The sequence below is a fragment of the Hemitrygon akajei genome, chromosome 20 (assembly GCF_048418815.1).
Source record: "Hemitrygon akajei chromosome 20, sHemAka1.3, whole genome shotgun sequence".
NCBI lineage: Eukaryota > Metazoa > Chordata > Chondrichthyes > Myliobatiformes > Dasyatidae > Hemitrygon > Hemitrygon akajei.
In genome coordinates, this window is record NC_133143.1 from 14,480,413 (window position 1) to 14,505,874 (window position 25,462).

At 44.7% G+C, this 25,462-nt stretch overlaps 1 protein-coding gene across 4 annotated transcripts in view; it reads right to left on the bottom strand.

The window, feature by feature from the left end:
- phactr1 (phosphatase and actin regulator 1) overlaps positions 1 to 25,462 on the bottom strand; it is a 474,929-nt gene that overhangs the window by 365,886 nt on the left and 83,581 nt on the right. Inside the window, exon 1 of one of the 4 annotated variants that reach the window (XM_073023904.1) lies at positions 19,890 to 19,908. The exons of the other annotated variants lie outside the window; for them this stretch is intronic. The gene's annotated coding sequence lies outside the window, so the exon portion shown is untranslated. Of the gene's footprint in view, positions 1 to 19,889; positions 19,909 to 25,462 lie in introns of those variants that run through there. 4 annotated transcript variants of the gene reach the window in all.

Here is a 25,462-nt window from a genome sequence, read left to right on the forward strand (position 1 = left end):
GTATAGTGTTAATGGTAAGACTCTTGGCAGTGTGGAGGATCAGAGGGATTTTGGGGTCCAAGTCCATAGGATGCTCAAAGTAGCTGCGCAAGTTGACTCTGTGGTTAAGGTGTATGGTGTATTGGCTTTCATCAATCATGCAATTAAATTTATGAGCTAAGAGGTAATGTTGCAGCTGTATAGGACCCGGGTCAGACCCCACTTGGAGTACTGTGCTCAGTCCTGGTCACCTCACTACAAGGAAGGATGTGGAAGCCATAGAAAGGGTGCAGAGGAGATTTATAAAGATGTTACTTGGACTGGGGAGCATGCCTTATGAGAATGGGTTGAGTGAACTCGGCCTTTTCTCCTTGGAGCGACAGAGGATAAGAGGTGACCTGATAGAGGTGTACAAGATGATGAGAGGCATTGATCAGGTGGATAGTCAGAGGCTTTTTCCCAGGACTGAAATGGTTGCCACAAGAGGACACAGGTTTAAGGTGCTGGGGAGTAGGTACAGAGGAGATGTCAGGGGTAAGTTTTTCACTCCAGTAAAAAACTTACAGTGGTGAGTGCGCGGGATGGAATGCCAGCAACGGTGGTGGATGCGGATATGATAGGTTCTTTTTAGAGGCTTTCAGATAGGTACATGGAGCTTAATAAAATAGAGGGCTGCAGGTAAGCCTATAGTAATTTCTGAGGTTGGGACATGTTTGGCAGAACTTTGTGGACCGAAGGGCCTGTATTGTGCTGTAGGTTTTCTATGTTTCTATGAAAGGAAAGAAGAATATCAGGGAGGGATTTGGGTGGGGTATGAGGGGTCAACATTTGGGAGTAGGTGGGGATTAGAGGTGGGTAAAATGGAATGGCTTCTAATAGCTCAAATGGTTTAAATTTGCAATTAAATTAGTGAAAATAACATCTCCTTTTCCAGTCTGTGATCTGTCCTGCTGATTAGAAACTGCAGCAGTAGTCTTAACCGCTGGCTGCAAGTGTGGAAACATAATGTTAACATGTAAAATGAATATTTATGCAATGTAACCATATTTAAGGTGGTTTAGAGGAGGTTTACATAGAGGAAACACTGGCTGGTCAGGGTTACTGACTTTGGAGCAGAGAAGGCTGAGGGAAGATTTTATAAAGTTATAGCTGGATGAACTTTATGCAGGAGATTACTTACCAGTGTAGATAGATTTAAGACATTTAGAACAGAACAGTACAGAGCTTAATTACTTCAACCCATGACGTTGTGACAAACTAATCAGACTAATGTCACTTCCTCCCTTCTGCACGTACATGGTCCACATCCCTCCATTCTCTCAGTAATCATGAGCTATCTGAGCATCCCTCAAATGCCTCTACTGTATCTGCCTCCAATACCATTCCTGGCACCTCTTCCACTTGTCATCTCCCAGCTTCTCACAACATTTCTTTTCCTTCACCCCCCCACCCCACCTTCTCCCTCTCACTTGGATTCACCTATCACCTGCCACCTTGTGCTCCTCTCCCTTTCTCCTGCCCTTTTATCCTGTCTTTTGTCCTCTTTCTTTACAGAACTGATAAAGTGTTTTGGGCCAAAACATCGCCTGCTCATTTCCCACCATAGATGCTACCTGACATACTGAGTTCCTCCAGTGATTTGAGTGTGTGACATATGCTTTTAGGGAGATCTTTTTCTATTATAATAAGATGCTGATTCTTTGGAAAGGGTTCTAAACTCCTAAGGTGAACATGCTTCAATGTTGGAACTAGAATACCCAGTCTGAAGCACATGGTAATTATTGATTTGGAAATAAATACAAATGAACAGCCATATCTGAGACTTCAAAGTCAGCTTTCAATTTTATAGGCTAATTATACCTCTTTGAGCTGTGCATCATGTCCTCTTATTTACTTGGTATTTTGGATAAGATGTCAAAATAATGATGTGACACAAGGTACTTACTTATTGTTTGGCAGACTGGTGTAGTAACTTCAGGGGACAGGCGAATGACAGAACACAAAAATCTACACCTGCTGCCTGGTTACAGTACTGTTTGATTAACCTTGTCAAAGTGGTGCTTCACTCACTATCTCACTAGTACAAAACATTGGAATGATGTGATTTTTATGTTAAAGTGTGATAGATGTCAGATAATCATATCTGAAATACTGCACATATTTTAAAATCCTTTTCTATCTGCCAGTTTTCCTGAGCACTTTACTTTCCCTTTTCTATCTCTTACTGATTTGGCACCGCATTCACAGCTTCTTCCCAGCCTAGTCTGTAATCTGTAGAACTATCCAAGTACACAAGCAGTGGTCTAGTTCACAGATGTTCCTAGGACCCTGCACCTCTCTTTGTGAGATCAGCTCACTCTTACAGTAACATTCTGCATAAAATGTTGAAAGGTGATGAAGCTAAGTCCAACAAATAGTCAAAGGCAGCTTTCATTCCTGCACAAATTGAACAATCTTTATGAATCTGTGTGCTCCAGTTTTAACTGTTATGAGTTGCGCATCAATGAATTCACTCCATTTTCTTGTTCTACCATTCAACAGCTCACAAATGGATCAAGTGTAAATGTCAAGGACAGCTTTTCACCCTGACTAACTACCACAGTTTCAACTAGTAGTCAATATCCAAAGTTCTTGTGACACATTGGCACAGCAGGTAGAATTGCTGTCTCACAGTTCCATCAATCTGGGTTCAATCCTGAACTCTGGTGCTGTCTGTGTAGAGTTTGCATGTTCTTCCCTATGAAAGATGTGCGGGTTAGGGAGATTAGGGTTAGTGGTAGATTAGTGCAAGTGGGAGGCTGAAGGTTGTCACAGCCAGTGTAGGTTCTTGGGTTTATTTGCATGCAGTAGATTATAGGAGGGGGAGGGGGAGAGGGAGAGATACATTATGGAAATAGGCCCTCTAGCTCAAGTCATCCATGCCAACCAAATTGGCTATATGAATTGGTCCCATTTTTCTGTATATGGTCTGTATCCCACTAAAATCTTTCCTATCGACTCCTGTTCGAACATTCTTCAGGCAGCACAGTAACATAGTGATTAGCATACACTTTCCATTACAGACAACCCAGGTTCAATTCCCACTGCTGCCTGTAAAGAGTTTGTATGCTCGCCCCTTAACCACATTGGTTTCCTCCTGTGCTCCAGTTTCTTCCCACAGTCCAAAGATGTACCAGTTGGTAGGTTATTTGGTCATTGTAGTGTCCCATGATGAGGCTCAGATTAAAGCTGGGATTGCTGAGCAGCGTGGTTCGAAGGGCTGGAAGGGCCTGTTCTGAGCTGTATCGCAATAAATAAATAAATGTAATCATCTTTCTTACTGGCAGCTTGTTTCACATATCCACCATGCTCTGTGAAAAGTTTGACCCTGAGTTCTTTTTTAAATCTTCCTCTCCCAGTTGAAATCTAAGTTCTCTAGTTTCAGACTTCCCTACCCTGGGAAAAAGTCCTTTTCTATTACCCTCATGGTTTTATAAACCTCTCTAACTCACCCCTCAGACTCCTTTGCTCTGCATCTGGCATCCATCATTAAAGACCATCACCATCTGGGATTTGCCCTCTTTTCATTATTGCCATTGGGGAGGTGGTACAGGAGCTTGAAGACCCACACTCAACCATTCACAAACAGCTCCTTACCCTCTACCATCTGATATCTGAATGTCCTTGTTATTCTTCTTTCACACAGTTTTACTCATTTATATTATTTTTTACGCTGCTGCCACCAAACAACAAATTTTGTGACACATGTCAGTGATAATAAACCTGATTCCGATTCTAGGGGAAAAATCTCAACCTATTCAATTTTTTCTTTTAACTTAAGTCATTCTGTCCCATCCTTATGCATCTTTACTGCACCATTTCCAGCTTGATGACATTCTTCTATAGCTGGGTGACCAGAACTGCATATAATGTGGTCTTACCCCAATGTCTAATGCCACAGCTCTTGTACTTAGTGCCCTAACTGATGAAGACAAACAATCTTTATAGTGACTTCAAAGGCAACACAAGTGAATCTGCAGATGCTGGAAATAAATAAAAACACAAAATGCTGGCAGAACTCAGCAGGCCAGATAGCATCTATGGGAGCAGGTAGTGACGACGTTTCGGCCCGAAGTACGTGCCAGATATGAAGTACATTGTCAGATATTTGCCTCAATGTCGGGCTAGCAGGAATTAATGTAAATATGCACTGTTTAAAACTCAGGAATGCTTGAGCAAGAGGTGAACTGCAGCTGCAGCAGAAGATGCACATCATTGTGAAAGAGATTGAAATTGGGCTAAAACAAAGTAGATGCAGGATGCAGGGGAAGCTGCATCGGAGGCAATGGTGCTGGAGCAGGCTACTTGCTGTCGCAACTCCAAACATTAGAGAAGAGCACTGCTGAACATCCTGGCCACCCAGCATGGAGTAACTATATGCACATTTCCAGACACCTTAAACCCACCTGGAGATGTGTCTCCTCAATATCTGGCTGCATTTTTGTTCTGCCAAGCATTTCCTTTCTGGTATAAAAACCCTCTCGCACCAGTAAGGCATTACTTAGCATTAAAATTTGGTAGTGAGATACTCTCCCTCCCTGTTCTGAAAAACAACTGTTCCTTAGTTACTTATGATACAACCAGATTTCGGCTGAAGGTGGAAAATTCACACAGGCTCAAGAACAGCACACACTCTCTCTCCTGGACTGCTTTTGTCTGTGGAGGTCATCCTCTGACTCCTGAAACCCACAGCTTAAAATGGTTTTCTTGGACAAATACTTTGATATCAAGGTCTGTCACTTTCAACCCACCTCTAGAATTCAGTATTTTGGTCTGTATTTGGGTGAAGGCCAAGTACTGCACAAGAGTCTTAGGCACATATACAGGCACACCACAGCTGGGGTGCCTTAGACCAGGGGTCACCAACCTTTTTGCACCGCGGACCAGTTTAATATTGACAATATTCTTGCGGACTGGCTGACTGGGGGGGGGGGGGGGGTGTTAATCACAACCGGAATATAGGTGATAAGTCAACTATGTTACTTGCAAGTGGCTAATACACTCAATTTCATTTCTAAAAGGGTTTATCTAACAAATTTAATATTAAACACTCAGCACATATTTTCCTCCCATGAATATAGTGATAAGTCAATTATAAGTCAATAGCATCATAACATTTTAAGTAACGTTTGGATATTAAATACACAGTGCATATTTTCCTCATATGAACATATAAAACCATTGCAACATGCCAATATCACTGAATCAGCGGGAGCCCTGGGCTTGTTTCCCTGCAACAAGATGGTCCCATCGAGGGGTGATGGGAGACAGCGATACTCAAAGGGGGTTCCTTATGTCCAGTCTATTCCACAATTTAGTTTTCATTGCATTCATTGCAGAAAAACCCGCTTTGTAGAGATATGATGTTGGAAATGGAAGCAACGTTTACAGTGCTTTTCTGGCTATCTCAGGATATTCAGCCTTGACTTTGATCCAGAATGCCGACAGAGATTTTATGTCAAACATACTTTTCAGCCCATGGTCATTTGCAAGCTCGAGAAGTTGATCTTCTTCCCGTGCTGACATGGATGATTCACCGGGGACAATCACAAATGGGTCACGGACCCATTCCTTTGCACGTCTTGGGTCATTTGCGGTTGGGAAGTAACACTCGAATTCTATCGACAGCAAAGATAGGTGATCGCGCACCAGCTGTGAGAAGGACAGTGCAGCCTCAGTCTCTCCCAAAATCCCAGCTAATGTTGGGAACATGTCAAACATGTCAAAAACAGGGTATTCCTGTTCACTTGCCGTCCTCACAGTTCCAGTTTGGCTTTGAAAGCAGATACTTTATCTGACAACTTAAAGACAGTTGTCATTCTCCCCTGAAGTGACAAATTGAGTTCATTGAGCAGGTTGAAGATGTCACACAGATAAGTGAGTTTTGCTATCCACTCCTCGTCACTGAAATGTGCTACCAGTGGTGACTTTTTTCCTGAAAGAAATCTCTGTAGTGGCTCTCTTAACTCAAAAACCCTGGCCAGGGCTCTCCCCCTTGATAGCCACCTGACTTCAGTGTGTAAGAGAAGGTGTTTGTGCTCTGCATCCATTTCCTCGCAAAGCTGCTCAAACAGATGTGAGTTAAGGGCTTTTACTTTGATGTGATTAGTAACTTCAACAATGTCACTCAATACACTGTTAAGATCAGGTGACATTTTTCTAGCCAGCATCTCCCTGTGTATGACACAGTGTGTAGACTGCCATTCAGGAGCAACCTCTTTGACTCAGGTAGTGAAACCGGACAGCCGTCCAGTCATAGCTGCAGCCCCATCTGTGCATATTCCAACACAGAATGAACAGTCCAGTTTGCCTGACATGTAGTAATTCAAAGACTTGAATAGTTCTACCCCAGTTGTGTTAGTTGGCAGCGGAAGTGCACACAACATATCCTCGTGCACATCGTCTTGAAATCTATATCACACATAAACCAGCAGTATTGCCTTGTTGTCGACATTGGTAGACTCGTCGACTTGGATAGCATACCATGGTGACTCGTTAAGTAGTTCCAACAGCTGTGCTTCAATGTCCTCCACTATGCCATCGATTCTCCTTGAAACTGTGGTAGCTGAAAGAGAAACCTGTGCCATCCTGTTAGCTGCAGCTTCTCCCAACAGTTCACGGCACATGTCCTTGGCAGCAGGCAGAATCAATTCTTCACCAACAGTGAAAGGCTTCTTAGCCTTAGCAATACGGCTAGCCACTAAGTACGGCGCTCTCAGAGCAGCAGCATTTGCGGAGGTGGTGGCTCTCTGCACTTGCTTCTGTCCCACTTGCTCACACTTTTTCCACTCAAAAAAACTCAATGTGTTTGGCTTTAAGTGCAAGGTGCTTGGACTCAAGGTGCTGAAGCAATTTTGAGGGCTTCATTGCCTCATTAGACAGCTTGTCTCCACATATCACACACAGGGGGCTTGGAGCAAGCAAGTCACCAGTCGCAATAAAGCCATATTTTATGAACGACTCGTCGTATTTTCTGTTGAAGTAGTTTTCTTTTTTTTGCAGTCTTGGCCTCAGCTGTCTCTGTGTTATCATCATCGTTAGGTCTTTTATGTCCCCTACCACTTCTTCCAAAGAAACTCTCAAGCGACGTTTGTTTTTCTCTCATCGAGTAGTGTAGGTTAATGGCCGACTGATGACCTCGCGTAGATAATGACCTTGCGTGTGTTCAAGTTCAACAGTGGGCGTGACAGGGAATGAGGAAAGGTGCAGCTGACTCATATTGTTACATATCGCCAAATCATATCATTTCCTCACGGCCCAGTAGCACATTTTGCGGCCCGGTACCAGTCCGCGGCCAGGTGGTTGGGGACCACTGTCTTAGACTTTTGAATACCGTAGATGTCGGATTATAAGCCGCTACTTTTTTCCCACATTTTGAACAGCTTTGAACTCTGCGGCCTTTAATACGGTGCGGCTAATGCATGATTTTTTTTCATGCCGCCAAAAACATTTTGCCTCGTAACAGTAGACCAATAAAATTGATGAGTAGTTCACAGAGGTCCAATGAAATTGTACGATAAATCAAGCGCACTTTCACAATTAAATTATTGTAAATCAGTCATTTGTACTCACCCTCATCAACATGGAAAACACTCGAAGAAAAGCATTGTGCTGCCTTTATGGCAGTTATTTAGTTTATAATATTTTCGCTTAATAATTCATTTGTTAGTTAAAGTTAGAAGTGTTTTAACTATATTTGTTTTCTGTACTACATCCCGGGATGCTATGACGTCACACCCGGTTTCGCCGCGTCTTGTGGGAAAAATACTAGTTTGCGATAAACGGGAAGGCGGGGGGGAGCGGCGGAGCGGCGGAGCCAAAACGCTACTTTTAAGTTAAAGGCGATCAATAACTTTTCCTGGTAGGCTGCAGTATATATATTTTTTACCAGTCGTTAGGAGATATTGGAATGTTGTTCAGTAAAAAAGTATACGCAACGTATATTTAAAAGTAGCCGCGTTACAGGCACGGTTCGAAAAAAAGCATTTGCAATATGTATTTGTTTATGTTACCATATGGATTTAATTAAAAGTTAAAAAATCCTCACGTGTAATATCTTTCTGTGTAAATATCTCATATTACAACGTGGGACACCTGCGGCCGAAAATCCGGTGCGGCCTGTACAAGTACAAAATTGATTTTATTTCTAAAATTAGAGCCAGCGGCTTTTAATCAGGAGCGCTCTGTAGTGCGAAATCTACGGTAGTTCCGTAGTAATTTTATATGTTACACTACTGCTGCCACAAAAAAAGCAAATTTCATGACATACATGAGTGATGATAAACCTGATTCTGATATGGGTCTCCAATGTGGACTGAGAGTGGAAAGGGGCAGGGAGAGGGGAATTATGCTTTAGAAAAGGCGAAGGAAGAGGGGAGGGGTGGCAAGCACCAGAGAGACATTCTGTAATGATCAATCAACCAATTGACCTTGCCTGGTATTTCACAGCAGGGTGTGTCTGCACCCTCACTGACCCTTCCCTAGCACTCCTTCTCTGCCATCTGTCCTACACCCCTCCCACAGCACTCCACTTTCACCATTCCCAATATCCTATGCTTCCACCAGATTTACAAACTCGCTCTCTGCTTCAGGTTAACAAATACAGTCTGACATGCTGTGGTCTTCTAACATTTTGTGTGTTGCTCCAGATTCCAGCATCTAGTCTCCTGTCTCTTCAATACTCCATAATATTGGGAAGACGCAGTGCTGTTACCATACTGGAACAGCTTAGCTAGAGTAAAGATGTCGTTAGTTTTGGACTACAGGTCTTCAGTACCGCAGCTGGGATATTGTCTGGTCCCGCAGCCTTTGCTGTAACCAGAGCTCTTAACTATGTCTTGATATCACATGGAATAAACAGAACTGGCTTCTGTGAAGGTAGGGGTTTGAAGAAACAGCCAGGGTAGATCATATATGTGGTACATCTGGACAAGATGATTGTGAAAGCCTCAGCTTTTTCTCTAGTACTCAGGTGCTACACCCTACCATTGTTGGGCATGGCAATGTGCTCTGAGCCTCCTCCTTATGCTCATTGATTAATTGGCCATAATTCACAACTAGAAGTAGCAAGACTGCACAGAGTCACTCTGATCCACTGTACATGCATTTGCTTTATTCTGATTCAAAACCACAACCTCTCCTATCAAGAATGGCACATGGGAGCACCATCACTTGCAGACTTCTTACTAAATTGTGCACAATTTTACTAGAGCTTCATCATCACCAAATCCAAATCCTGGAACTCCCTGCAGTGATGGAGCACCTTCACCAGGTCTTTAGTAGCTCAGCCCCACCTGCTCAAGGGCAAGCAAAGATTAATGATAAATATTGGACATGTTAATGAGCCCGAATCAAAAATATATATATATATGTAAAAGGCCACATTGATTGGCTTGGTTAATAAAAGTGAGAGTTTGTTCCTGAGAAAGTAGAGGGAGTTTTTTAAATAAGTTCACAGAAAATGCAGACAGTTGAGCAATCTCAAATCATCTTGTCTCCATTTGAGAGAATAATTGCTGAAAGGCTGTACTTGTGATTAATGACACTGAAATAACCTGATCAGCAACCTATTCTTGGTTTAAAGATACTTTCCAACCAGGTAGAGATCTTGGTAATAAATGGAAAAGACATAAGTTAGGCAGTTAGGTGGCCTTGAGGAAGATGACCAAAGAAAGCAGTCAAAATGTTATCTTGAAGACACAAGAAACTGCAGATGCAGGAATTCAGAGTAACAAACAATACTGAAGAACTCAGCAGATTAGGCAGCATCTGAAGAGGGAAATGGACAGTTGATATTTTGGATCAAAACACTTCATCTTTACTGAAAACTAGAAGGAAGATAACTGGTATAAAAAGGTGGAGGAGAGGGGTGGGGGAAGACCTAACAAGCGATAGGTAGATCCATGTGAGAAGGAGTGATAGGCGGATGCAGGAGGGAAGAATGGAAGTAGTGACTGGAGGGAACAAAAAGCTGCAGGTGATGGCATATAATAGGAGAGGAAGGTAGTACTTGAAATCAAATAAAGGAGGTGGGGAGAGCAGATGAGAATGGAGGGGGTGAGTGAATATGCGGGAAAGATTGAAACACACTCCCACTCCCAAGTCACACAAATCAAACAAAAACCCAGCACACACCCAATTCCAAAAAGGTTGTATCCACTGCCCACAGGAAAGGTATTATTTAATTTTGCAAGACTGTGTACTGAATAGAAATCAGATCTCTTAATAGTTAAAAACAAAAGAAAATGCATAAAATACACCAACAATGCTGAAAATCACAGAAATTCTCAGAGAAATGAATATTATATGCCAATGATTTTTCAGACCTCTCAGGACTAAACTTTACAACAAACCTAGCTTTAAAACATCTTTAAACTGTAACTGGTAAACAGAGCTTGAATATATATTGGAGTTTGTATTTTCATTGACACCAAGCAGCATTAGCAATGGAATTTTTGCCTGAATCTGAAGCCCAGAAAGCTAGTAGCTTATCAGCGTGAGGAAACTGAATGATGCACCATCAATAACTCTCTCTGAGACGTGAAGGCGAGATATCGGCTTTTATTGACTGGAAGAAAGAACAAGAAGTAGTTGACCACCATACTACATCCTGGAGACTGAGGGCCGGGCTCAGGCCTCAATCGCCTTTATACCGGGGTCTGTGGGAGGAGCCACAGGAGCAGTCAGCAGGGGGCGTGTCCAGACAGGTATATGTAGTTCACCACATTCACCCCCCCCTTTGTTTTAAAAGAGAGTCCCCATGGGGCGAAGTTTCTTACAAGTATATTTACAGGTTAAGTCTATCAGGTGGTCGAATCTGTCGCTGTAATCTACGTAGCACCGGTTGTGATTGCACCGGAGACGGTGGTTGTGCTGGTTCCGGCCTAACTGGAGGTGTCAGCCCACTAGGCGTCAGTGATCCCTCATGCGTGTGTGAGGCGCCTGGTATATGCGCGTACGAGACGCCCAGTATAGGAGTGTCGTGAGGAGTTTGTGTAGGGCTCTGTGTGCGCGGTGTCACCTCGGGTACAGGGTTCATAGTTACTGTGGAGTGTTCGGGGTAATGGTCTGCTGCTCCTGCGGGCGCCAGGTCACGGACGGAGACCGTGTCCTCCCGCCCATCAGGTAAGACCACGTAAGCATACTGGGGGTTCGCATGTAGAAGGTGAACCCTCTCGACCAGCGGGGAGTATTTATTGCTCCTCACATGTTTCCGGAGCAGCACTGGCCCTGGGGACGTCAGCCAAGCTGGTAGGGTGGCCCCAGTGGCAGACTTCCTGGGAAAAGAGAATAGGCGCTCGTGAGGGGTGGCATTGGTGGACGTACATAACAGGGAGCGGATAGAGTGGAGTGCCTCAGGGAGGACCTCCTGCCATCGACAAACCGGCAACCCTTTTGACTTAAGGGCTAAAAGTGTGGCCTTCCACACTGTGGCATTCTCCCTCTCCACCTGTCCATTTCCCCGGGGATTATAACTCGTGGTCCGACTAGTAGCAATGCCCCTAGCCAGCAGGTACTGGCGCAGCTCGTCACTCATAAAGGAGGACCCTCTATCACTGTGGATATAGCAGGGATATCCGAACAGAGTGAAGAGCTGGCGCAGGGCTTTTATGACGGACATGGCAGTGGTGTCGGGGCAGGGGATGGCAAAGGGGAACCGCAAGTACTCGTCGATAATGTTGAGAAAATAGACATTGTGGTCGGTGGAGGGAAGGGGACCCTTAAAGTCAACACTCAGTCCCTCAAAGGGGCGGGTGGCCTTGATAAGTTGCACTTTTTCAGGATGGTAGAAGTGCGGTTTGCACTCAGCACAGACTTGGCAGTCCCTGGTCATCGTCCTGATGTCCTCAAGGGAGTACGGCAGGTTCCGGGCTTTCACGAAATGGTAAAATTGGGTGACCCCTGGGTGGCAAAGATGTGCATGGAGGGCATATAGCTGGTCGAGCTGTGCGCTGGCACACGCTCCCCGGGATAGGGCATCAGCGGGCTCATTGAGCCTTCCAGGCCAGTACAGGATATCATAGTTGTAGGTGGAGAATTCTATTCTCCACCGCAAAATTTTATCATTTTTGATTTTGCCCCGCTGTTGGTTGCTGAACATGAACGCAACTGAGCGCTGGTTGGTCAGCAAGGTGAACCTTTTGCCGGCGAGATAGTGCCTCCAGTGCCTAATAGCTTCCACTATGGCCTGGGCTTCTTTCTCCACCGCGGAGTGCTGAATTTCAGAGCCTTGAAGGGAACGAGAAAAGAATGCTACTGGCCTGCCTGCCTGATTGAGGGCAGCAGCAAGCGCGAAATCGGAGGCGTCTCTCTCTACTTGGAAGGGAATGGTCTCGTCCACCACATGCATCGTTGCTTTGGCAATGTCCCCTTTAATGCAGCTGAAGGCCGTGCAGGCCTCGGCAGAGAGGGGAAAAGTGGTAGACTTGACCAGGGGGCGGGCCTTGTCTGCGTAATGGGGGACCCATTGGGCGTAATAGGAAAAGAAGCCCAGGCACCGTGGGAGGGCTTTGAGGGTGGTGGGAAGAGGGAGTTCTAACAGGGGGCACATACGGTCAGGATCAGGGCCAATGACCCCGTTTTCCACGACATACCCAAGGATAGTGAGTCGGGTGGTTCCGAACACACACTTGTCCCTATTATAAGTAAGGATCAGGGCTTTGGCCACTTGGAAAAATCGTTGGAGGTTGGCGTTGTGATCCGGCCAGTCGTGACCACAGATGGTGATGTTATCCAGATAGGGAAATGTGGCCTTTAGTTGGCACTGGTCCACCATCCGGTCCATTTCCCTCTGGAAGACCGAGACACCATTTGTGATACCGAATGGGACGCGCAGGAGGTGATAGAACCTGCTGCCCGCCTCGAAGGCGGTGTAGGGGCGGTCCTCTGGGCGGATGGGGAGATGGTGATAAGCGGATTTCAGATCTATTGTCGAGTACACCTTGTACTGAGCTATCTGGTTGACCATATCCGCGATGCGGGGTAGGGGGTACGCGTCAAGCTGCGTGAACCTATTGATGGTTTGACTATAGTCCACGACCATCCTATTTTTCTGCCCGGTCTGAACAACAACCACCTGGACCCTCCAAGGACTTGTGCTTAGCTCAATGATCCCTTCCCTGAGCAGCCGCTGCACCTCTGACTGAATGAAGGCCCTGTCCCCCACGCTGTACCTCCTGCTTTTAGTTGCCACAGGTTTACAGTCGGGGGTCAGGTTGGCGAACAGCGGTGGGGGAGGGATCTTGAGGGTGGAGGGGCTGCAAGTGGTGTCAGTAGCGCAGCTGTCGGCATGGTGCTGGGTAGGATGTGTCGTTCGGTGTGTGTGTGTGGTCCGTAGCGGGGTATATGGCAAAGTCCCACAAAACTGAGGATTCCTGACAGTGAGTGGTGGGAGGGGCCCGTCATATGCCATAGTCACACTATCGAGGTGGCTCTGGAAGTCCAGCCCCAATAGCACAGGCGCGCACAGTTGAGGCATGACCAGTAGCGCAAAGTTCCGATATTCTGTGCCCTGCACCACCAATGTCGCTACACAACCCACCCGGATGTCTGTGGAATACGACCCAGAAGCCAAGGTGACCCTCTGGCTTACCGGCCGTGTCACGAGTCCGCAGCGTTGCACCGTGTCCGGGTCAATAAAACTCTCAGTGCTTCCCGTGTCAAACAGGCAGCTAGTCCTGTGCCCCTCCACCAAGATGTCCATCATTGACCTTGCAAGCTGGTGTGGGGCACTTTGATCGAGGGTTACGGAGGCCAGAGTTGAACTGCCGTCTTGGTGCCCGGTAAGCACCGGTGGGTAGGGGGCGGGGCATGTTGGCGCCAACAAAGATGGCGGGCCTGCAAGATGGCAGCCCCCATGCCTCGCACTAGGCGGGCAGGCAAGATGGCGGCCCCCATGCCTCACATGCCCGACCCCGCTCGTGGTTTAGACTTACAGACCTTGGCGAAACGGCCCTTCTTCCCACAGCTGGAACAGTTCGCTTCTCGGGCCGGGCAGCGTTTTCGGGGGTGCTTTTTGAGTCCACAGAAGTAACACTGCACGGTCTTGCGACTGGCAGCAGCTGTGGTCGGGTTCGGGGAGTTTGTGGAATCGCGACTGGCAGTGGCGTTGGCGAATTCGCTTGCAGGAACCGGCGGCGGCAGGGTCTGAGGTGTCCACGGAACCGGCGGGGGATCGCGCGGCTGGACAGCGTCAGCGTTGTGCAGAGCAGCCTCCAGCGTGTCGGCCGTCTCGATCGCTGAGTGTAAGGTAAGATCGGCATTTTCCAGCAGCCGCTGGCGCACGTACACTGATCTGATCCCTGTAACAAAGGCGTCTTGTACGAGGAGCTCCGCATGAGAGTTTTGCAGTTGCAAGTTCGCACGAGTGTCTGTAGGGCTCGGAGAAACTCGGCACTCAACTCTCCAGGCCGCTGTCGTCGCGTAGCTAAGCGATGTCTTGCGTAGACGGTGTTCACCGGCCACAGGTACTGTCTTCTGAGGGCGTCCAGTGCCCCTTGGTAGGTCAACAGGCCTCTGATAAGTGAGTAAACTTTCGGGGTGACCCTCGAGGGGAGAATTCTGTGCATAACAGCAGGTTCAGTTGCACTAACCTTCTCCAAGTATGATTGGAAGCATGCAAGCCAGAGTTCAAAGGCAAGAGCTGCTTCAGGGGCTTGGGGGTCCAAATCCAATTTTTCCAGACATAAAATACTTTCCATGTTTTAAAACTTCCAGCCAATAAAATTGATGCACCATCAATAACTCTCTCTGAGACGTGAAGGCGAGATACCGGCTTTTATTGACTGGAAGAAAGTACAAGCAGTAGCTGACCACCATACTACATCCTGGAGACTGAGGGCCGGGCTCAGGCCTCAATCGCCTTTATACTGTGGGAGGAGCCACGGTCAGTGGGAGGGGACACAGGAACAGTCAGCAGGGGGTGTGTCCAGACAGGTATATGTAGTTCACCACACTGAAAATCAGCATTTACTTTCTAAAATGAAAGACAATGACCTCTATTTCCAGATCACTTTGCCACACTTGGAAAGTAGGATCATCCAATAGAAAGCACAGGTATCAATTGAGTGATGTTACAAAGGGGTGATATATATATATATATATATATATATATATATATAGTTACCTCTATTTCTTTAATGTTAATTGCTTAAAAGAATCTGGATAAATATTTATTGTGTTTTGTGTAGGGTTTATATTCACTTTATCACACACTTGCATATTAGAAACATAGAAAACCCACAGCACAATACAGACCCTTTGGCCCACAAAGCTGAGCCGAACATGTCCTTACCTTAGAAATTACCCAGGGTTACCCATAGCCTTCTATTTTGCTAGGCTCCATGTACCTATCAAAAGACCCTATTGTATCTGCATTCCTGGGCTATCTCTGTTCCCTTTCTTGAATAAGGGAACATCATCCGCAACCCTCCAATCCTCCGGAACCTCTCCCGTCCCCATTGATGAAGCAAAGATCATTGCCAGAGGCTCAGCAATCTCCTCCCTCGCCTCCCACGGTATATTAATCCAGGAGAAACCACAACAGGGTTCTGAAGAGGGGTTTAGTGCTTTGACGTGCAAAATCTCCACCCACATGAGCTTAACACCTTCTGCTAAATGTCAGTTTCTTCCTAATGAAAGAAAAAAATTACTGCCTGAATAAATAAGTGCTTTTGTGCCATGAATTTTGGGTTGTGGGCATATTGTTTTATGCAGGTTGTAAAGTACTTGCCCTACAGAAAATGTGTGTATGATTATAACATTTTCTAGTTCTCCACATGTACTAATTATGCATTAATTTTTCTTCAGTTGTTACACCCTTGTTATTAATCATCTTACTTTTTCTGCTGCATGTCATGATATCTCTCAACTATATTCTACCTTTAGATTTAACACTCAAGTACTCTGAATATGTACAAATACTAGAGCCATCCCAGCAAGCTCCTACATTTTCTTGGGAGATATCTTGCTGGTTTCAGCACAACATCCCACCATTGCTCTCCCCCAATTCCATTTCCTCACCCAGTATCCTCTCCCAGCCCTGATGCACTAATCACACTTAACCCAAAGTCACCTAGTTCAGTTGCCCGACAACAAACCCTCAGAGCAAACCCCCGTGCTTACATCTGTCACAGAAGAGATTACCAGAGGAAATGATTCAAAGGATGTTCTTAAAACCTTCTTGGAAAAAAAATGCAACATTCCCACTGAGCCCAGGGGATTTCAGGCATCTGGCTACTCAAGACAGAAAAGAGACATTCGGACAATATTGAGAACCTCCATCCCATGCTTCAGGAGCACACTTTAGCCACCATAAGTGGCAGAGGAAGGCACCCACCCTGTAATCACATATTGCCCCACCTGTGGTGTCCACACTGGCCTCATCAATCACCTCATAATTTGGATGAAAATAGGTCATCCTCAACCTCAGGGAATGCTGAAGAACAGTGAGAGAACTTCCCTGGTGCAAAACATTTGGATTATTTGAGATCTTTACTGGATGTAACCAAATTTCTTCTTCTTTTGAAGAGTGCATCTTTGTAAATCAGGTAAGTAACTTTTTTTATTTTTCTCCAGTAATGCTTCAAACTCTGCTTCTTTTAAATGATACCAAATCAAAAAACCTCCAAGAGAACCATAACCTTGTTGTAGGGTTTGGAGGTTTGCGTGCTTTAATGACCTGGAGAGCTATGTTGGCTGGAGTCAGGGCTTTATGCTTTGGCTCTTGGTAGGGTCACCTATGCCAAACTGGTCAAAGGGTAGAGGCCAGATGAGAGTGATACACTGGTCCTCCAGGCTCAGGGTTTAGCTCAGGGCTAACAACCCTGAATGATCAAACAGAACTGTTACAGAAACAGCAATGAAGACTCTCTCTACATCTGAATACAATGGTATTCCTGAGTCTTCACCCGGAACTTGCCTTACTGACAGTAGTGAAAACTGAGCTACTAACACAATGAAGGAAGCCCTGAACACTGCTAGTGGTGTGACGGGCAATAGAAAAATCATATAAGTATCACAGCAAAAATCATCACAGATCATTTTCTGCAGTTCCACAGAGGATTTAGGATTCATCCTGCACTAACTGCCCTCTCAGCTACCATCCTTGAGAAACAGAGCATTTTATCAACTTCAGCTATAGATTATGCAAGGAGAATACACTTATTTCTCGTTAATAAATTTACCGTTGTTCAAAAAAGTAACGGCATGCAAACACCAAATATAATTCAGTTTCATTGCATTCTTTGTTCTATATTCTATATAGAATATAACATATTCTATGTTATATAACATATAACTTAACACGCAGGTGTTCTGAGTAGAAATTAGGAGATGAACTGTATTTCTAAAGTAAATCAATATAAAGACTAGCTCAAGAGCATTACTGAGAATTTCCTTCAATAGATGCAATAGATTTGATTTAGTGCAATAAATTTTAAATTCATCTCAATCCCAATACCATAGATTTAGTAGTACAACAGTTAGGAGTAATAATTCAATCCAGGTGGAGTGTCTTAACCCAAAGTGTGAACTGTCCACTCCCACTAGATGTTGCTTGACCACCTGAGATCCTCCAGCAGCTCGTCCTTTGCTCCAGGTTCCATCATCTACAGTCTCGTATGTCTCCATACAAGTAATAATTGTTCTGATAGAAGGTCAATAAGTCTGAAATACTTCCCTCCATTGTTGTTGTCCAACCTGCTGGGTATTTACTTCAGTTTCTGCCTTTAAATGATAAAAAAAATTTAAAGACTGCAGATCCTGGAAATCGGAACTAAAAATAGAAAATGCAAGAAATGCACGTCAGATCAGGAGACAGAAAAAGATAGAGTCATAGAAAAATACAGTAGGGATTCAGGCCCTTCAGCCCATCTGGTCCATGCCAAATCATTTAAAATGCCTACTCCCATCGACCTGCATCACAACCATACCCCTGCAATCCATGTACTGTACCTATCCAAACTTCTCTTAGATGTTGAAATTGAGCTTGCATGCATTTCTCATCAATTCTGGCTGCCTCTGACCCAAATCATCAGCACTACCTAACTCTGCTTCTCTTTCCACAGAGCCTACCTGAACAACATTTCTATTTTGTTCCAGTTTTTCTGTCCTTGGACATTTGACCTTTCATGAGCTTCATGCATTTTGTATAAAAGAGTAATTTATGAAACTGATTGTATTAAACATTTAATGTTTAATTTCTTCAAAGTGCTCAATAGCAAATGAATGTACATTCATAGAGGGGCATAACATAATATGGTAATAAATGTGTTGTCCTTCCCTACATCTGCCATGTCTTCATTTGTTTATTAATTTTGATCCTAGTACCATGCTCCTACTGCACACAGCCCTACAGTTTTCATCAGGACACATCACTCTTTTTCTCTACCATTCAATGTGTTTGCAGCAATACTTGGTATACAAGAACAATAAGCAAACACTTAAACATGAGAGATTCTGCAGATGATGGAAATCCAGAGCAACGCACACATAATGCTGGAGGAACTCAGCAGGTCAGGCAGCACCTATAGAAATGAACAAGCAGTTGCCGTTTCATGCTGAGGCTCTTCTTTAGGACTGGAAAGGGAGGGGGAAGATGCCAGAATAAAAAGGTGGGAAGAGGGGAAGGAGGACAAGCTAGAAGGTGATAGGTGGTGCCAGGTGGGTGGGAAAGGTAAAGGGCTGGAGAAGAAGGAATCTGATAGGAGAGGAGAGTGGACCATGGGAGAAAGGGAAAAATGAAGGATGCCAGGAGGAGATGATAGGCAGGTGAGGAAAGGAGGTAAGAGAGTGTGGAATAAGAGAGGAGGGAACGGGAGGGGAAAAGAAAAAAAAAGAGAAAGAAAAGTTACCGAAAGGATGAATCCATCAATGGCCATACTTTCAGGTTGAAGGCTACATTGATGGAAATATGAGGTGCTCCTCCACCCTGAGAGTGGCCTCATCATGGCAGAAGAGGACCAAAATGTCAGAACAGGAATGGGGATAGGAATTAAAATGGTTGGCCACTGGGAAATTCCACTTTAGGTGGATGAAGCAGAGGTTCATGACAAAGTGGTCCCCAGTTTATATCAGGAGCTTAAGGAGCACTGGATGCAATAGATGACCCCAGCAGATTTGCAGGCCTCATCTGGAAGACCTGTTTGGGGCCCTAAATGGAGGTGAGGGAGGAGATGAATGGCAGGTTTAGCATTTCTTTCATTTGCAGGAATATGTGCCAGAAGGAAGGACAAATGGAGGAAGTAGGAGGGACAAATGGACAAGGAATCACAGAGGGAACCATCACAGTGGAAATTGGAGTAGTGGGGAAGTAATGATATCTTTGGTGGTAGGATCCTATTGAAGATTGCAGAAGTTGCAGAGAATGATGTGTTGGAATTGAAAGTTCATGGGGTGGTTTGTGAGAGCAAGAGGAACTCTAACCCTGTAAGGTGGCGGGAAAATGGGGTGAGTGTGGGTGTTCGGGAAATGGAGATGAGGATGAGCAATGGTGAGGGCAACCATAAAAGTTGTTTGTGAATCTCTGTGTGTGTGCAGCTTACAAAATAACTTTTTTGCTGCAAGAAGACTACTTTTGGATTTCAAAAGCAAGCAGCTTCCAGACCAGTGCCACAATCTTCCACAACAATTTCTCATAATTGTACTCTAACTGCATTAACGATGCTTCATAAGCAGTTCTAGGAAGCATTTCATTTTCCAAAGTTTGCTGAAAGCTTACTTGTTTTGATTTTTTCTTTCCTGGTCCTAACGAAGGGTTCTAGATTTTTCTTTCTCTCCAACTGAAGCAGTGTGATCCACTGAACGTTTCCAACATTTTAGATTTTTATTACTTTAGTTCATTTTCATTTAAAATTTTTAATTTCTTTACTTACCTTAACAATTGTAGATGGTAATGAATGTTCTGTGAATCCAGAGTCTCAGGCTAATGACAGACCAGTATAGCATGGGAACTGGCATTTTGGCCTGTGATGTCTGTTCCGACTATATTGCCAATTTAAACGGCATGGCAGTTTGCCTGTGATTTATATCCTTCTATTCTATGCCTGCTCCTGTGTTTGTCTAAAAGCCTTTTAAATGCTACTGTCACAGCTGCTTTCACTACCTCCCCGGCAGCCTGTTTCAAACAACCTCCACTGCATTAAAAAAATTACCTCACACATCTTTTTAAACTTTCTGTCTTCTACCTCAAAGCTACTTTGTCCAGAATTAGTTTTTTTTCCATCCTGGGAAAAAGACTGGCCATCCATCCTGTCTATGTCACACATAATTTCATATACCACTCTCAGCTTGCTTCTCAGCCTCCGATGCTCCAGAGAAAATTATCCAAATTTGTTCAACCTCTGCTTATAAGTAAAAATCTCTAACCCAGGCAAATTCCTGGTGAATCTCTTCTGCGCCTTCTTCAAAAGATCCATATCCTTTAATCAGGCAACTAGAACTGACACAACGATCCGACAGGTTCAAATCCCACATAGCACTTAGGGAAATTAAGATCACTTTAAAGCAAATCAGCAATATAAAGTTGAGTATCAAACAAGCGTATCTGTCCTAGTGACCATGGATCCATTAATCTGAATGCCCATCTGGGAAGGAAATCAATCACCATCACTGATTGTGTGATGATTGGCTGTGTAACTCCAGACTGTCTCTCAACTGCCATCTGAAGTTTTGCCCAGCAAGCCACTCAGTTCAAGGGGATTACTAGCCTTACCAATGGTACCTATTTCCTATAAAAACCACGACCCCTTTCATTAAGCAAACACGAGGAAATCTGCAGATGCTGGAAATTCAAGCAACACACACAAAATGCTGGTGGAACACAGCAGGCCAGGCAGCATCTATAGGGAGAAGCACTGTCGACATTTCGGGCCGAGACCCTTCGTCAGGACTAACTGAAAGGGAAGATAGTAAGAGATGTGAAAGTAGGAGGGGGAGGAGGAAATGTGAAATGATAGGAGAAGACCGGAGGGGGTGGGGTGAAGCTGAGAGCCGGAAAGGTGATTGGCAAAAGGGATACAGAGCTGGAGAAGGGAAAGGATCATGGGATGGGAAGCCTAGGGAGAAAGAAAGGGGGAGGGGAGCACCAGAGGGGGATGGAGAACAAGCAGAGTGATGGGCAGACAGAAATAGGAAAAAAAACTAATATGTCAGGGATGGGGTAAGAAGGGGAGTAGGGGCATTAACAGAAGTTAGAGAAATCAATGTTCATACCTTGAGGTTGGGGGCTACCCAGCTGGTATATGAGGTGTTGTTCCTCTAACCTGAGTGTGGCTTCATCTTGACAGTAGAGGAGGCCATGGATAGACATATCAGAATGGGAATGGGATGTGGAATTAAAATGTGTGGTCACTGGGAGATCCTGCTTTCTCTGGCAGACAAAGCGTAGGTGTTCAGCGAAGCGGTCTCCCAGTCTGCGTCTGGTCTCATCAATATATAAAAGGCCACACCGGGAGCACCGGACGCAGTATACCATACCAGCCGACTCACAGGTGAAATGTCGCCTCATCTGGAAGGACTGTCTGGGACCCTGAATGGTGGTGAAGGAGGAAATGTAAGGGCAGGTGTGGCACTTGTTCCACTTTCCCTCCCCCCCCTTTCTGCTTTCCGCAGGGATTGCTCCCTACGCGACTCCCTTGTCCATTCGTCCCCACCATCCCTTCCCACCGATCTCCCTCCCAGCACTTATCCTTGTAAGTGGAACAAGTTCTACACTGTCCTTACACTTCCTCCCTCACCACCATTCAGGGCTCCAGACAGTCCTTCCAGGTGAGATGACACTTCACCTGTGAGTCAGCTGGTGTGGTATACTACGTCCGGTGCTCCTGGTGTGACCTTTTACGTATTGGTGAGACCCGACGCAGACTGGGAGACCATTTCACTGAACAACTTTGCTTTGTCTGCCAGAGAAAGCAGGATCTCCCAGTGGCCACACATTTTAATTCCATGTCCCATTCCCATTCTGATATGTCTATCCATGGCCTCCTCTAGTGTCAAGATGAAGCCACATTCAGGTTGGAGTAACACCTCATATACCGGCTGGGTAGCCTCCAACCTGATGGTATGAACATTGACTTCTCTAACTTCCGTTAATGCCCCTCCTCCCCTTCTTACCCCATCCCTGATATATTTAGTTTTTTTTCCTTTCTCTCTACCCATCACTCTGCCTGTTCTCCATCCCCCTCTGGTGCTCCCCTCCCCCTTTCTTTCTCCCTAGGCCTCCCGTCCCATGATCCTTTCCCTTCTCCAGCTCTGTATCCCTTTTGCCAATCACTTTTCCGGCTCTCAGCTTCACCCCACCCCCTCCAGTCTTCTCCTATCATTTCGCATTTCCCCCTCCCCCTCCTACTTTCAAATCTATTACTATCTTTCCTCTCAGTTACTTCTGACAAAGGGTCTTGGCCCTAAACGTTGACAGTGCTTCTCCCTATAGATGCTGCCTGGCCTGCTGTGTTCCACCAGCATTTTGTGTGTGTTACCCCTTTCATTAATCTGTCCCTCAATAGCTTCCATCAGGACTGAACTAAATTAATAGTTTAATGGTGTTCCTTACACAGCAATCTGAATATTTAGATTTTAAACCTGTTAACTTTCAATGCACAGAGAACAGTGGGATCCTATACAAGGTCTATAAATCTGTGCCTGGACCCTGAGGACTTGTGGAAACTGTGTGATGGTTTCTTTCGAACTTATAGTCTTTTAACATCTTTGGACTATTTTTACTGTGCCCATGGTCTGTTTTTTTTCAATTATGGTATTGTCTGCACTGTTGTAACTATATGTTAACTATAACTATATGTAATTATGTGGTTTTGTGTAGGTCTTGTAGCTTTGGTTTTTGGTTTGTTGGGTGGTAGAGTTGGTCTCCTGACTTGGTGTGTCTGTGGAGTCTTGTTTCGTCTGGGGGTTTGGAGGTCCTTTCTGGGGAACGCACTAAAATGGTAGCGCGATATTCATACACAGCAGCCTCTCTGGACTCTGGATTTGGGGATTAACAAATGTTATGTGGATTTTCTGGTGTAGTCTGTTTTGTCATATGCTTTTGTGATATCATTCTGGAGGAACGTTGTCTCATTTTTTAACTGCATTGCATTTGTGGTTTCTAAATGACAATAAACTGAAACTGAACTGAATTGGACTGAACTGAAGTCACTGGGTAGTGTGTTCTAGGCCCAGAACCTTTCACTGCTGCAATGCCCAGGTCCTAATGTGAGGTACAATACACTGTTTGGACAATTTAAATGATATAGTGGAAAGACAATGCTTCGGGATCAGAGATGAGATCCAATTTTGCTTGCTCTCCCGTGATGTTCACTCCTTTCTCACTATGGCACCGAGGCTATGAAGACTGCCCCAGTTGCTGTGCTCCATGCTCGCTAAAATGATGGATTGATACTGAAGCCTAGGCCTACTCTGGGATTCAGATCTAAGGACTCATTTTAGTTCAGAATGTTGTTGCACACTTCAATTGTTTGCACGATCTGTGTTTTTTTTTACCCCTTTCTCCACACATCAGATTTTGGCCTTTTATTTTTTTTAAAAATTTGGTTCTTTCAGGTTTCTTGCTTTGTGGCTGCCTGTAAGCAAATAAATCTCAAGGTTGTATAATTTATACATTCTTTGATAATATATGTACTTTGAAACATTTGAACCTGATACTAGAGTGCATGGTTTTGAGGTGAGAGAGGACATTTCAAAGGAAATCTGCAGGGCATGGTTTTGTACAGAAGGAGTGGTGGGTGCCTTCAAGGGGAAGCACATGAATACACAGAAAATGGAGAGGTATGGATCATGCGCAAGCAGAAGGAAATTGGCTTACTTAGGTTGGCACAACATTGTGGGCCTGTCCTGTGCTGTAGTGTTCTTTGTTCCTGCTTCTACCGGTAACTGGAGAAACTAAAACATCTCAATAAACAGGCACAATGATCATCAGCATAACCAAAAAGGAACAGTGATTGGCATTTATCCTTTTCTCCATGCCTTGAAGTCAGTGTGTGTGATAAATCAGAATAAAGAATTCTTGAAACTCTATCGTTCAGTGTGAGCTCTCAATCAATTGCATTCACTTTAGATGTATTAATATCTTTCTTTCTTTGGCAATGTTTCTTTATCTTACTTAAACTAACAGCCTTGCCATGGGCCTTGTTATTTACTTGCCCCTGTAACTTCTGGTTTTCATTTATCAAATTACCACAGCTTCTAAGTCGACTCTGGCTTCAACTAGATTAGCAAAAATATATATACACTAAACTCCACTTAGAACAATATTCCAGTATTACAGAATACAGTAAAACAAAACAGGGCTCTTTAATTTGTGTAGTGTGTTGTTCAAAGGATTTGAAGTTGCAGAGTGTAGTTTGAATCTGCTACATGAAGACTAACTGGGAGGGCAGTCTCACTCCTTGTAGCCTGAGATTTGTGGGGGGGGGGCAGTCGGGAGGGTGGTGGAGTAAGAAAATTCCTTTCCCTCATCTCTCTATTCTTTTGAACTCTTGTCCTGCATTAACAGTCCTGCTCAGAGGGAATTTCCTTCTGCTCCATGTTGATCTCCCCTGCCCACTCATCAAGTCACCTCTGAAACCTTTGTGTCTGGTTTTCCCACAACCTTTGCCTATCCATGATAAAATCCACAGTACTCAAAGTGAAGCCTGCATTAAGATGTAAAACCCTAGCAAGAATTTGTTATAGAGTCATAGCCATGGCTTCAGAGTCATACAGCATTTAGCCCACAGTGTCCACGTTAACCTGTGGGTACCTATTTGTATCGAATCTACCTTCCAGCATTTGACCCATATATCTAGGTGACTTCACTTCTTCTCTAGATTCTTCTTAAATGCTACCAGCAATCTCACATCCAAGAATCTTTCAAGCAATCCTTCAGACTGCTGAGCCTCTTGTGATGATCTTTGCAAATATTGGGCAATCAATAGGGAAGGGAGAAGTACCGGAGCATTGAAGAGTTGCAAATGTTGTTCCCTTGTTCAAGAAAGGGAGTAGAGATAGTCCAGGAAATTATAGACCAGTGAGTCTGACAAGTTGTTAGAGAAGATCCTGCGAGGCAGGATTTATGAGCATTTGGAGAGACATAATCTGATTAGGGATAGTCAACATGGCTTTGTCACGGATAGGTCGTGCCTTATGAACCTGATTGAATTCTTTGAGGATGTAACAAAACACATTGATGAAAGTAGAGCAGTGGATGTAATGTAAATGGGTTTCAGTAAGGCATTTGATAAGGATCCCCATGCAAGGCTCCCTTAGAAAGTAAGGAGACATGGATTCCTAGGAGACCTTGCTTTGTGGATCCAGAACTGGCTTGCCCACAGAAGGCAAAGGGTGGTTGTAGATGGTTCGTATTCTACATGGAGTTCAGTGACCAGTGGTGTTCCGCAGGAATCTGTTCTGGGACCCCTCCTCTTTGTGATTTTTATAAATGACCTGGATGAAG